The sequence below is a fragment of the Mobula birostris genome, chromosome 10, assembly GCF_030028105.1.
Source record: "Mobula birostris isolate sMobBir1 chromosome 10, sMobBir1.hap1, whole genome shotgun sequence".
Taxonomy (NCBI): domain Eukaryota; kingdom Metazoa; phylum Chordata; class Chondrichthyes; order Myliobatiformes; family Myliobatidae; genus Mobula; species Mobula birostris.
Genome location: NC_092379.1, coordinates 136425451 through 136440197, shown reverse-complemented (window position 1 = coordinate 136440197; position 14747 = coordinate 136425451).

The following is a 14747-nucleotide window of genomic DNA, read 5'->3' as shown; positions in this document are numbered from 1 at the left end:
CATGCAGACATGTTCAAGACATTCAGTTGTTCCTCAGGCCAAACATCAGAAATGTTATCTAAGTTACTTTGACCGTGGAATGATAGTTGGTGTCAGACAGGGTGGTTTGAAATCTCAGAAGCTGCTGATCTCCTGGGATTTTCATGCACAACAGTCTCTAGAGGTTACAGAGAATAGTGTGAAAACAAAAAAAACATCCAGTGAGTGGCAGTTTTGTGAGTGAAAACACCCTGTTAATGAGAGAGGTCAGAGGAGAATGGCCTGACTGGTTCAAGCTGACAGGAAGGCAGAAGTAACTCAAATAAACGGGCATTACAACAGAGGTGTGCAGAAGAGCATCTCGGAACTCACAGTATGTCGAACCTTGAAGTCGACAGGCCACAGGATCAGAGACCACACCAGGTCCCCCTTGTGTACCTGATAAAGTGGCCATTGAGTGGATTCCCTCAACGTGATGTTGACTGCTGGATAATCCTTTAGGTCCTCTGTTGATTGGGGTCAACTACTGATGTTGCATCCTAGTTGTCTATGTTGTTGGTGCAACAGCAACAGGCCAGGGTGGTACGACATAGGGAGCAAGGGGTTCCCATGTAGCAGGCTCCCCCCCTCCATGGAGCTGATGAATCCAAAGGAACGGCAGAGACCGATACATTTGGCACCATTGGAGTAGCCAGTCAGTGTTGAGCTCAACATCAGTTTGCCTTAGGGACTCCAGCTTCAGAACCTTACCTCAGAGTTCACTGCCGAAGCCTTCCCCGTCAGCGGGTATAGCCTCAAGGCAGCAGAGGATTGAGATCAGAGTTTTCCTTCTTCCAGATGAGCTGCCAACCACAGCTGAAAAGCCCCATTTGCCTGGAACGACTTGATTTAAGGCATCAGTAACCCACCTTTGCCCTTCTCCTGTCAATAGAAACAGTTCCACCAGGCTTAGTAGCTAAGCTACATGTGAAGGCCAGGAGCTGGATTTGGTTGTCAGAGGCTATTTGATATGCACGCCCTTGGGAGCATTTAATAGCTAGTGGGAGCATATCCCTATGACTCCCCCCGGCTATGACAAGGTTAAGGAACCGACTGCTGGATAACTATTGGCACTAACACCATGTTCCTTTGATACATTGCAATGGGATGTTTTGTAGTTTATCTGACAGAGAAGAAGTGACCTTGGTTTAACATCTCATAAGCTGTTGGCCAGAAGAGAAACAGCTGATAGGCTTTTGAAATGTTATTTCATTGTATAATCTGGCAGGAGACATCATCTGTACAGCCCAAGAAATGAGAAAATTAACAGATTCTTCTTTCAGTCCCGCGTTCTGAGCATGACCCCTCTCCTCTCGCTATTTATTGTTGACTGAATCACAAAGCTGCACTTTAAAAGCTCAACATAAAACCTAACATTAGTATTCAAATTATATTCACACCTCTCGGAAAACGCTCCTCCGTGATTCCAATAGAATTACTCAGGGAATTAATTTAAGGGAGAAAAAAAAAATCGGATTTTAAGACAAGAACAATTTATATTAACATGGAAGGAAATTCAAAGCTGTAATCAAGTGAAACTTGCAATCTGATTGGCAGTGATTTAATGATTTGCTTACTGCTATCATTCTGGGGGCAATTTGACTCCATTCATGTATCTGAATGTGTCTGGCTGCTGCTGTAGCTTCATTCCTGGAATTAAAAACGCCTTGTATTGATCTAGCAGGTGCAGATAAATTTGGCTTTAGTCCAGTGTATAAAAAACACAATGGGGGTTCTTTTTATGGTGATCTGCATTCAAATTTACAGCCTATTTTCAATAACTGTTGCTTTTGTTTAACAAGTTGCCAAAAGAAAAGGGGCTTCTTCATTAATCTGCTCTGAAAAGAGCCATGACTCCCAATGATATACTTCTAAACATTAAATTCTGCTCGAATACATCTCAGTAACTGGGACTCCAGGATGGCTTGCTGAGACTTAAACTTCAGTGGACACCTGGTCTCAATTACTTGCGCTTAAATTTTCTTACTACCAGTAAGGTGTTTCTGGACCATAAGGTATCCATGGATGTTAGGACCTTAAGACATAGAAGCATGAATTAGGCCATCCAGCCCATTGAGTCTGCTCTGCAATTCCATCATGGCTGATTTATTATCCCTCTCAAATCCTATTGTCCTGCCTTCTCCCCATTACATTTGATGCTCTTTTTACTCAAGAAACTATCAACTTCTACTTTAAATATACTCAGTGATTTTGCATCCACAGCCACCTATGGCATTGAATTCCACAGAGTCACTACTCTCTGGCTACAGAAATTTCTCTCAATCGCTGTTCTAAAGCCATGTCCTTCTATTCTGAAGTTTTGGCCTCTGGTGTTAGAAATCCCCTACTGTAGGAAACATCTTCTCCATGTCCACTCTATCTAGGCCTTCCAATATTCAGTAGGTTTGAATGAGATCTCCCCCTCATTCTTTTAAACTCCAGCAAGTACAGTTAATGGGTGGAACTTGGGTTATATTGTACGGCTACTGGTTTTTCAAAGGTGTGGCATGTTAGCATTGTGGTTAGATTAGCACTTCTCAGAGCCAGCGATCAGGGTACAAATCCCAAAGCTAATTGTAACGAGTTTGTACGTTTTCCCCGTGACCAGTCCGGGTGCTTTGCTTTCCTCCCACATTCCAAAGACCTACGTTAATAAGGTGTAGCGTGCTATGCTGGTGACCGAATTGGCAAAACTTGCAGGCTGCCCTCAGTTGGTTATTGATACATAACACGCATTTCACTGTAAGGTTCAATGTTTTTATGTATTCGTGACAAATAAAACTAATCTTTATCTTAAGACCCTTCTTGGGGTTAGGCCTGTGATGTGAGCTGATCTAAGGGTGTGGAAGTGTTGCTTGGATTGTGAAAACCGACCAGCACAGCAGAATTAGACGCAGACAGTCATCAATTGGCGCAAATCAACTCAAATGTTTAAAGTCTGTAAGTGTGGCGGCAGCAAAAGATATTGGCAATGGTGAGGTGGAATGCTGCAGGAGGGGTGTGGGACAGGTGGCAGAGAAGGAGCGGCAGGGGCAGGGGGTTGGCTTGGGTACAGACACACCCAGCCCTGAGACACCAGGCAAAATCATTTGATTCCAATCAATTTATTTATTGTTCATTACAGGATTTCTCTCTGATGCTTCCCGCTCCTTCCCCCGTCCTTTCCCCTTTTCCCAACCATGATTCTCTTCTCCCTGCCCCCTTCCCACTCTCAGTCCACAACAGAGACCCACATCAGAATCAGGTTTATCATCACTTACATCTGTCATGAAATTTGTTGTGCAGTAGCAACACAGTGCAACAGATAACAAAAAAAAGATTACAATGCAAACTATATGTAAGAAAAAATTTAAATATGTGCAAAAATGAGGAAAAATAGTGAAGTTTTATTCATGGGTTGGTTTGTCAGTTTAGTGAAAGTGTTGTGGAGTCAGCATTTTACAGTGTGGGAACAGGCCATTCAGCCCAACTGTCCATGTTGACTGAGAATCCCCCCTCAGCCTGTGCCCTTTTCCTATAATTGTCCCATATCCTTTGAAATGTTAGCAACACACAGAAAATGCTGGAGGAACTCAGCAAGCCAGGCACCATCTATGGAAAAGAGTAAACAGTCAACATTTTGGGCTGAGACCCTTCATCAGGACTGCTCTCGTCCATCAAAACATTTCCTATCCATGTCCAAGTACCTTTTAACTCAAAGTTCAAAGTAAATTTATTGACAGTATACCTACAGTGTATGTCACCATATACTGCCCTGAGATTCGTTTTCTTGCAGGCATTCACAGTAAGTACAAAGGAATATACAATAGAATCGATGAAAAACCACACACCAAGATGGATGAACAATCAATGTGCATAAGAAGGCAGACTGTGCAAATGCAAAAAACCCAAACAATAATAAATAAATAAATCATAAATAACGCAGAGTACATGAGTTGCAGAGTCCCTGCATGTGAATCTGTAGACTGTGGAATCAGTTCAGTGTTGATGTGAGTGAAGTTGTCCACTCCAATTTAGGAGCCTGATGGTTGAAGGGTAACAACTGTTCCTCAAAAACATACCTGCTTCAGCTGGTTCTGTGTACTGACCACCCTCCAGGTGAATAAACTGCACCTCAGTCCCCAATTAATAGAGTCATAGAGCAACACAGCACAGAAACAGGCCTTTTGACCCATCTAGTCTATGCTGACCTATTAATCTGCTTAGTCCCATCCACCTGCACCGGGACCATAGCCCTCCATACCCCTCCCACCCATGTGCCCATCCAGATTTCTCTTGTGTTGAAATTGAAGCCGGATCCATCATCCGCGCCAGCAGCTCATTCCAAACTCTCTCCACCCTCTGAGCGATGAAATTCCCCCTCATGTTCCCCTGAAACATTTTAACTTCCACCTTCAAACCATGACCTCTTGTTCTAGTCTTACCCAACCTCAGCGGGAAATGCCTGCTTACCCTATCTCTACCTCTTATAACTCTAACAATTCTCCCCTCATTCTCCTACGCTCCAGTGAATAAAGTCCGAACTAAGTCTCTCCTCTCACATTTAAACTCCTGCCTATTTTTGATTCCCCAACCTTGGTAAGATGATCTTACAGCTTAAAGCAGAAAGTAAATCTATTATCAAGTTATGTATATGTCATCATGTCATATGATCAATGATCTTTCAAGAATCGATAGATTCTGGCATTGTACCAGATGACTAGTATTTAAGAAGGGTGGGAGGCAGCAGAAAGGAAACTATAGACCTGTTAGCCTGACATCAGTGGTTTGGAAGTTGTTGGAATCGATTGTTAGGGATGAGATTACAAAATACCTGGAGGCACATGACAAGATATGTCAAAGCCAGCATAGTTCCCTGAAAGGAAAATCCTTCCTGACGAACCTACTGTAAATCTTTGAGGAAATTACAAGCAGGGTAGACAAAGGAGATGCAGTAGATGTGCTGTACTTGGATTTTCCGAAAGCCTTTGACAAGGTGCCGCATAAGAGGCTGCTTAGCAAGCTAAGGGCCCATGGAATTACAGGGAAGTTACTAGCATGGGTGGAGCATTGACTGGTCAGCAGAAAACAGAGAGTGGGAATAAAAGGATCCTATTCTGGCTGGCTGCTGGTTACCAGTGGAGTTCCACAGGGGTCGGTGTTGGGACCGCTGCTTTTTACGATGTATGTCAATGATTTGGACTATGGGATTAATGGATTTGTGGCTAAATTTGCCAATGATACAAAGTTAGGTGGAGGAGCGGGTAGTGTTGAGGAAACAGAGAGCTTGCAGAGAGACCTAAATAGTTTAGGACAATGGGCAAAGAAATGGCAAATAAATACAATGTTGGAAAGTGTATCATCATGCATTTTGGTGGAAGAAATAAACGGGCAGACTATTATTTAGATAAGGAGAGAATTCAAAATGCGGAGATGCAAAGGGACTTGGGAGTCCTTGTGCAGGATACCCTAAAGGTTAACCTCCAGAATGAGTTGGTGGTGAAGAAGGTGAATGCAATGTTGGGATTCATTTCTAGAGGTATAGAATTTAAGAGCAGGGATGTGATGTTGAGGCTCTATAAGGTACTCATGAGACCACACTTGGAGTATTGTGTGCAGTTTTGGACTCCTTATTTTAGAAAGGATATACTGACATTGGAGAGGATTCAAAGAAGATTCATGAGAATGATTCCAGGAATGGAAGAGTTACCGTATGAGGAACATCTGGCAGCTCTTGTGCTGTATTCCCTGGAGTTCAGGAGAATGAGGGGCGATCTCATAGAAACATTCTGAACGTTAAAAGGCCTGAACAGATTAGATATGGCAAAGTTATTTCCTATGGTAGGGGAGTCTAGGACAAGAGGGCATGACTTCAAGATTGAAGGACGTCCATTTTGAACAGAGCTGTGGAGAAATTACTTTAGTTAGAGGGTAGTAAATCTGTGGAATTTGTTGCCACGAGAGGCTGTGGAGGCCAAGTCATTGGGTGCATTGAAGGCAGAGATAGATAGGTTCTTGATTAGCCAGGGCATCAAAGGGTATGGGGAGAAGGGAGGGGAGTGGGGATGACTGGAAGAATTGGATCAGCCCATGATTGAATGGCGGAGCAGACTTGATGGGCCGAATGGCCTACTTCTGCTTCTATATCTTATGGTCTTATATGTTCATTTTCTTGCGGGTATTCACAGCAGCACAAAGAAACACAATAGAATCAATGATAAACTATACACAAACAAAACCAGACTATAGGATTGTTTCAAGTTGGTGGACTGAGATGTTAACTTACTTTGTTTTCCACTTTCCCTGCCTGATCGATTTGAGTTTCCCCGACATCTTCTCTTTCTCCTTACTCCTATTTAGCAACTTGCCTGGAGCCTGAGGAAGGTTCATCGGAGAGAACAAGCAAAGCTAATGTGTTTTCACGAGAGCCAATAATTGCTGGTTGGAGATAGCGAGGAATTGATGGCACATAAACGATAAAGTAATGAGTTTTGTTGTGCTGCATTGTTTTGTCTGTGAGTTTCCAAACTGAAGTGCTGTAAAGCAGAACTCAGCAAATCAAAGTCCTTGTTGAATGTGTGACAAGAACGTAACTATCGCAGGCTGGACACTATCAGTGGTTATTATCTCTACAATAAATGACTATTTTTATTGGTCAAATTGCTAGGAAGAACAGTGCAGACAACCTCTTGAATGATGGTCCAATCATTTCTCACCTGCTTTTCCTGACCTGCAACCTCTAACAGATCTCAAGAAAGGGTTTAAAAATTGAAATATTTTCAGAACTGTACAGTTGTTACTTGTGAGGAATCTAAATCTGAATGTACTTGTGGAATTTTAGAAGAACTATCCATGATGAAATGAACAGGGTGTTGCTTGGGGATGACATGGACCAGTATTAGTTACAATGATGTGTCTGTAGTGGGCAAATTGATTTTATTATTGTTTCAGATATTTCCTTCATTATCAAAGGCCCCCACCATCTGGGCCATGCCATCTTCTCACAGCTACCTCCACCTGGAGGTACAGGATCCTGAAGGTTCAGGAACAGCTTCTTCCCTTCAACCACTTGGCTCCCGAATGAAGCTGTACTTCCCTAATTTCCACCTGAGTACCTCAACATTATGATCACATTCTCACTCTCTTCTCACTGCTGCCATCGGGAAGGAGGTACAGGAGCCTCAGGACTCACACCACTAGCTTCAGGAACAGCTATTACTGCTCAACCATCAGGCTCTTGAACCAAGGGGATAACTTCACTCAACTTCACTTGCCCCATCATTGAACTGTTCCCACAACCTGCAAACTCATTTTCAAGGACTCTTCATCTCATGTTCTCAATATTTATTGTTTATTATTATTTCTTTTTTTTGTATTTGCACAGTTGTCTTTTTCACACTGGTTGAGCACCCAAGTTGGTGTGGTCTTTAATTGATTCTGTTATGGTTATTATTCTATGGTTTATTGAGTATGCCCACAAGAAAGTTAATCTCAGGGTCGTTTATGGTGACATATATATACTTTGATAACAAACTTAGTTTGATCATTTTGCATTACAATGGACTTTTTGTGACCTTTTCCACATAATTTTGTTTACTTTATGATTTTTGTGTCATTGTTATCCTTCTGATGTGATATGCCTGTGATACTGCTGCATACATGGAGTTGACAATACTGTATATGACAATAAACTTGACTTTGACATTAACTTAACGGTAAACTTTATTTTTTAAAGGTAAAGATAGTCACATGTTGCATGTACATTGAAACATTGGAACAAATCAAATCAGTGAGGATTGTGTTAGGCAGCCCACAAGGGTTACCATGCTTCCAGCATTAACATAGTATGTCCACAGTTTACTAACCCTTATCCACATTTTTGGAATGTGGGAGGAATTCAGAGCACCCAGAGGAAACTCACACTGTCAAGGGGAGACAGTATAAACTTACAGATGGTGGCCAGAAATTGAATCCCAATTGACTTCGACGTTGTCGTTCTTGAAAGCAGCCATACTATCACCTAACACTCACTACCTTGTCACCTGCTGAGCTCTCTGGGTAACTGTGAAGTCCAGATACTGTGTTCTGTCTCATTTCATTGGTGGAGTACATTCCAACATTACCCAGTTCAAGAACCGTTATTACCCTGCAACCAGCATGGATAACTTCACTCACCTCAACGCTGAACTGATTCCTGTGAACTCTCTTTCAAGGACACCACAACTCATGGTCTCATTATTTATTTATTACTAATGCCTGCAAGAAAATTAATCTCAGGTCTATTCACAATATTGGACAATATCTCAGCCACATAAACACACTTAAAAAGCATTACACAGGCAAATGATCAGTATTATTCACAGTGATAAAGAATTGAGAGAGGAATAGCTATGTAACCCATGCTTCACACGTCATGATTTGGATAATTCCTTTCACAGAAGTTGATGTATTTTGGCTATGAATTGGAGTCGTCAAGACTGAAATTGATAGATTAGTTTGAAACATCAAAAGTTATGAATCAAACTGTGGTGGAAGAAGTCAAGGAGCAGAACAGCTTTTGTCCTGTTGCTACAAGGCTCTTGAATGGACTTTCTGTACTTTAAAGCAGACCTCACAATCTGCCTTGACATAGCCCTTGCATCTTATTTGTCAACCTGTACTGCACTTCATCTTTAAGTCTTCACTGTACCACCATATTGGCATTCTGTTATTGGGTCTGGAGGAGGATCACAAGGATGGTCCCAGAATGAAAGGGTTAGCATACAGCCTGAGGAGTGTTTAATGTCTCTGGGCCTGTAATCACTAGAGTTTAGAAAAATGGCGGGCAGGGGGAGGGGTGGATCTCATTGAAATGTATTGAATACTGAAAGGCCTAGATAGAGTGGATGTAGAGAGGATGTTTCCTATAGTGTGGGCATCCAGGACAAGAGGATATAGCCTCAGAATAGAAGCACATCCCTTTAGAATAAAGATGAGGAGGGATTTCTTTAAGCAGAAGGTGGTAAATCTGTGGAATTCATTGCCACAGGCTGCTGTGGAGACCAAGCCTTTGGATATATTTGAAGTATAGGTTCTTGATTAGTAAGCATGTCAGAGATTATGGGGAGAAGGCAGTGGAAAGGGGTGGAGTGGGATAATAAATCTGCCATGATGGAATGGTGGACAGACTTGATGGGTTAAATGGCTTAATTTTGCTCTCATGTCTGATGGCCTTGTTGTCTTTTTCCTTGCACTAGCTCAAAGTACTTTGCAATGATCTGTATGAGTAGTTTTTCACTGACTCCTGGTGCACTTGACATTGATAAACAATACCGATACCAAATCGTGCCACATGTAACTACATCGAGGGAGTAGAAATAAAACAGAATGAAGAATACTGTGTTAAAGAAGAAGCCCAGTGCAGGCAGACATGTGCAAGGGCTATGATGAGGTAGACTGGAAGATCAAGAGTTCATCCTTTAGTATTTGAAAAGTTAATTCAATAGTTTAATAACAGCAGATGGAATCTTTCCTTGCGTACTCTCAGACCTTTGTAGCTTCTGCCCGATGGGAGAGACAAGAGACTGGAGTCGGAGTGATTCTTGATTACACTAATTACTTTTGCTCCTCACACTTCCCAAGTCATGCATCATTCTAATCAGGTGTATATTGCAGGTTTACCAGCAGCAGATTGAATACCTGTGGTTCCATTCTAAATCTTATTTTGGGAGCACCTTCACTACATGGACTGTAGTCATTCTAAAAGAAAGCCCATGGCCACCTTCTCATAGCCAACCCACGATGGACAATAAATAGTAGTTATAATACTCACTCTTAGGTATCTGACTTTCAGGATTTGGTTTGCCCCAATCTAGTGATTGAAATATTGCAGAATATTGGTTGCTCGGGTTGGCTATTTGGAGGCTTGGTTGGTCACCAAGCTTGGCAAAATATTTGCAGACATTCCAGCTCCAACTGAGAACCAAAATATGTGCAGACATTTAGCCAAGTTTGATGATCAAACAAATTTCCAATCCTGTGATTCTTCAATATCACTGGATTCTTTAACTGGCGCATTTCCATCTCACATCAGAGAAGCAGAAAAGCTGCAATCTTGATTTTTTAAAATTATTTTAATAAAGTTCAAAGTTCAAAAAATTGTTATTGAAGTACATATACATCACCATACTGAGATTAATTTCTTGTAGATAATCACAGAAAATACAAGAAACACAATCGGATCAATGAAAGACTGCACACCTCAGGTCAGACCACAACCAATGTGCAAATGACTACAAACTGTGTGACTACAAAAAGAAAGAGAAAAAGAAATAATAAAAATAAATTCAGTAAATGTAATCAATAAGTATCGAGAACATGAGATGAAGAGTCCTTGAAAACGAGTCCATAGGTTCAGAGAAAAGTTCAGTGATGTGTTAAGTGAAGTTGAGTGAAGTCATACCCTTTGGTTCAAGAGCCTGATGATGTCAGTGGTTAGAATTTTAAACTGGTCTTTTTATTCTCTGTGAACTAGAGATTTACAATTAAAGGCAGACAATGATGAGGAATTGATTCACTGTTCTTAAAACCACTCAATGTTGAATTTAAAGCTACTTCTTGGGTTCATCTGTGTAGTTCTAATTTTGGAATAATTTTATATTCATTTTGTATGCAATCAGCTGATTAAAACTGAAGAAAGTTGTCAGAAATGAATTGAGATTCTTTTAAAAATATAATATAGAAGTAAGTCCAAAACAGCTAACATGCTAAATTAGTATTCCTACATGCATTTATTACAGAAGATATTGGTGGCATTATTAGGATCCGAAAAAATAAATTTGGCTGGTTATATCATGGAGACAGACATTCTTCCAGACTAGTTTCAGTAGATTGCTAACAAGAAATAACCCCCTGTCCTCATCTCTGAAAATCTATCTTGGGCCTAACATATTGATACAATTGCAAAAAAAGCACAACAAACTGGAATCAATGAAGGATGTTTGACAGCTGTCACAGGGTTTGAACACTATCACCTCCTATAAAGCTAAATCAAGTAATATGGGGGGGCAGAAAGGCTTTGCTTCCAGATGAGCTCAATGCCTTCTATGCTTGGTTGACCATCAGAACGTGGAGGAACCATCGCAAACTCCCACATCTCCTGATGATCCTGTGATCTCAGTATCTGAAGCTGATGCATGAGCTGCTTTCAGGAGGGTGAATCCAAGGAAAGCATCCAGACTGGGCAGAGTACCTGGCCATGTGCTAAAGAGCTGTGCTGACAAGTGTTGTTGTTTGCTTTCTTTTTCACTACTCATTTAATTCTATGTATATCTTACTGTTATTTATAATTTTATTTTATTATGTACTGCTGCCACAAAACAACAAATTTCATCACATTCAGTATGAAAGTGATACTAAATCTGATTCTAATTCTAATTCTGTTGGAGCATCGGCACAAAATCTTTCTAGCATAACAAGGGAGTTAATGAATACGGGATAATTCCATTCAGAATGGAAAGAAGCTGATATTGTCACTATTCGATAATGTAAGGCTTGCCAATTCAGAGTCATTCATCAGGGATCAACACATAAAAAGTTTTGGAGGAAATTAGCAAATAAGGCAGCATCCATGGAGGGAAAAATACAGTCCCCTCAAATCAGTTTGCCTTCAGAGTGTTAACTCTGTCTGCAGCCTTCCCCTTGTCCTTACTGCCATGGGTGACGCTACCAGGAGCTAAGCTGCAGACACTATCACTCTCAGGGTCTCAGGAACTCTGTGCCACGAAAAGGTGACGATCCTCAGAGAGGCTGCTAAAAATAAAATACTACAGTGTGTACTTGGATGTGAGTCTCTGCAAGTCCACGGGGCAAGCTGAAGTCCAATGTCTGGGAACCTATGAACGTGCTGGAGGCCAAAGACTGTGTGTATGTGCGTGGGTGTGAGGGAGGAACGAGGCTTGTTTTGTTGCTTGTTGTGTTCTGCGTTGATCTGTCGAGCAGCGTGGGCATGCTATGTTGGCGCTGGAATGTGTGGTTCACTTGCAGGCTGCCCTCAGCACAACATTAGGTTGTGGTGGCTGTTCATGTAAATGATACATTTCGTTCTATGTTTCAATGTACGTGTGATAAATAAATGAATCTGAATCCAAATCTGAGATGCACTTCCACTCAGTTGTAATATAATCAAAAAAACGCTTTCTCCTGAATATGTTGCCCGTGCTCATCCAACGCGGTGGCATTGGTCCCTGAGGACCCTCACCATTCGGAACTTGCCCCCTTCTTATTGCTAACATTGCGATGGAGGTGTAGGAGCCTGAAGACACACACTCAATGATTCAAGAACAGCTTCTTCCCCACTGCCATCAGATTTCTGAATGGACGATGAACTTCTAACACAACCTCATCATTCCCTTTTTTACACTATTTACATTTATTGTTACAGCTTATGCTACTTCTATGCCTTTGCACTGCACTGCTGCTTCAAAACAACACATTTCACATCGTATGTTCCCTTTAGAACAGAGATGAGGAGGAATTTCTTCATCCAGGTGGTGAATCTGTGGAATTCATTGCTACAGATGTTTGTGGAGGCCAACTCGCTGGGTATATTTAATGTGGAGATTGTCAGGTTCAAAGGTTACAGGGAGAAGACAGGAGAATGGGGGTGAGAGGGATAATAAATCATCCACGATGGAATGGTGAGCAGCTTTGATGGGCCAAATGGCCTAATTCTGCTTCTATGTATTATGGTTTTATGGACAGCATCTGTCCTGCTGTTATGAGATTATTGAATGGTCCCCAGTAACGAAAGATGGACTTTTACCTCACAGTCTTTCTTGTTCTGATCCTGCAACTTACTGTCTGCCTGCACAGCACCTTCTCTATAACTGTAACACTTTTTTCCAGCATTCTGCTTATTGCTTTTCTCTTGTGCTACCTCAATGCTTTGGAATGATGAAATGATCTGTATGGGTGGCATGCAAAAAAGTTTTTCATTGTGTCTCAGTACGTGTGACAATAATAAACCAATTTGCCAATTGAGTTTGAGGGGACAGTGTGCATACATATTAAGTAAATTAATATTCATCATGGGGCATTTCAACAGAAATTATGTTAATTAGACAGAAAAGCTGAATAGAGGAGATATTGAGATAAAGTATGGTACAATCTATGCAAAACTCACTTCTGACCGAATATTAAAGAGTTCAATACAGAAGATTTGGATCTCACGATTGAATCGAATCAGGGCAAAAAAGAGCATACATAAACATTTAAAGAATAAATGGGGCAGCACAGTAGCATACTGGTTAACACAACGGTTTACAGCGCCAGTGACCAGGATTCGATTCCCATCGCTGTCTCTAATGAGTCTGTACATTGTAACCACGTGGGTTTCCTCTGGGTGCTCCTGTTTCCTTCCACATTCTAAAGATGTACAGGTTAGTAAGTCAATTGGTCAACACACACAAAATGCTGGAGGAGCTCAGCAGTTTAGGCAGCATCGATGGAAAAAAGTACAGTCGGTGTTTTGGGCCAAGATCCTTCGGCAGGACTGAAATGTCGACTGTGCTTTTTTCCATAGATTCTGCCTGGCCTGCTGAGTTAGTTCAGAATTTTTTGTGTGTGTTGCTTGGATTTCCATCATCTGCAGATTTTCTCTTGTTTGTGATTAGGTTAATTGGTCACATGTGTGTACGGCGGAAGGGCCTGTAACTGTGCTGTATCTCTAAGTAAATAAAAAATAAATAAAAGCATATTAACAATAGTAACTATACAATAGCAATGCTCTTAAGAATAATGTTATTAGAGGATTTTGTTTGATGACGTCTCCTATAAAGCTAAATCAAGTGGTGGAGCAAGCGGATGATGATGTGAAGGCAGATGAAGCCTGCAGCAGTGAAGTGAACCCAGTCATTCTGTATCCCATGCCTCTGGAGTCTGACCCCGATCATCAACCTCTCTATAGTAAACAAAGTCACGCACAAGCATTCTCCACCAAGGGAATCCACCCTAAATGAAGATCATACCCAACTCGACTGATTGCAGGACTACTATTTTTAGTAAAGAATGATAAGTGATTTTGCCTTACATTTTCACTACTTCTTTTTTAGATTATGAGAACACTCAGTCCTCTTTTATTGTCATTTGGGAATGCACACATGCATTAAGAAATGATACAATGTTTCTCCGGTGTGATATCACAGAAAACAAGACAGACCAAAGACTAACACGGACAAAACCACATAATTATACCATATAGTTACAGCAGTGCAAAGCAATACCATAATTTGATGAAGAACAGTCCATAGGCACAGTAAAAAAAAAGTCTCAAAGTCTCCGAGTCGATCGACTCCTGAGTCCCCGATAGCAGGCGGCAAAAGGGAGAAACCCCCTGCCATAAACCTCCAGGCACCGTCAACTTGCCGATACCTTGGAAGCAGCCGACCACAGCCAACCCTCAGTCCATCTGTCCGAAAACTCCGAGCTTCCGAGCAACCTCTCCGACACAGCCTCCCGAGCGCCATCCTCTGCCGAGCACCTTTGACCTCTCCCCGGCCGCTGGAACACACAAAGCCGAGGATTTCGAGGCCTTCAGCTCCAGAAATTCCGGTTACCACACAGTAGCAGCGGTAGCAAAGCAGACATTTCAGAAGCAAACTTTAACCAAATAGTCCTCAACAAGGAGGATTCAACATAACTACATCCAGGTACAGGTGCAACTCAACGTTTTATTAACAACTTCTTCCACTTTGCCAGCAAACCTCTGAATG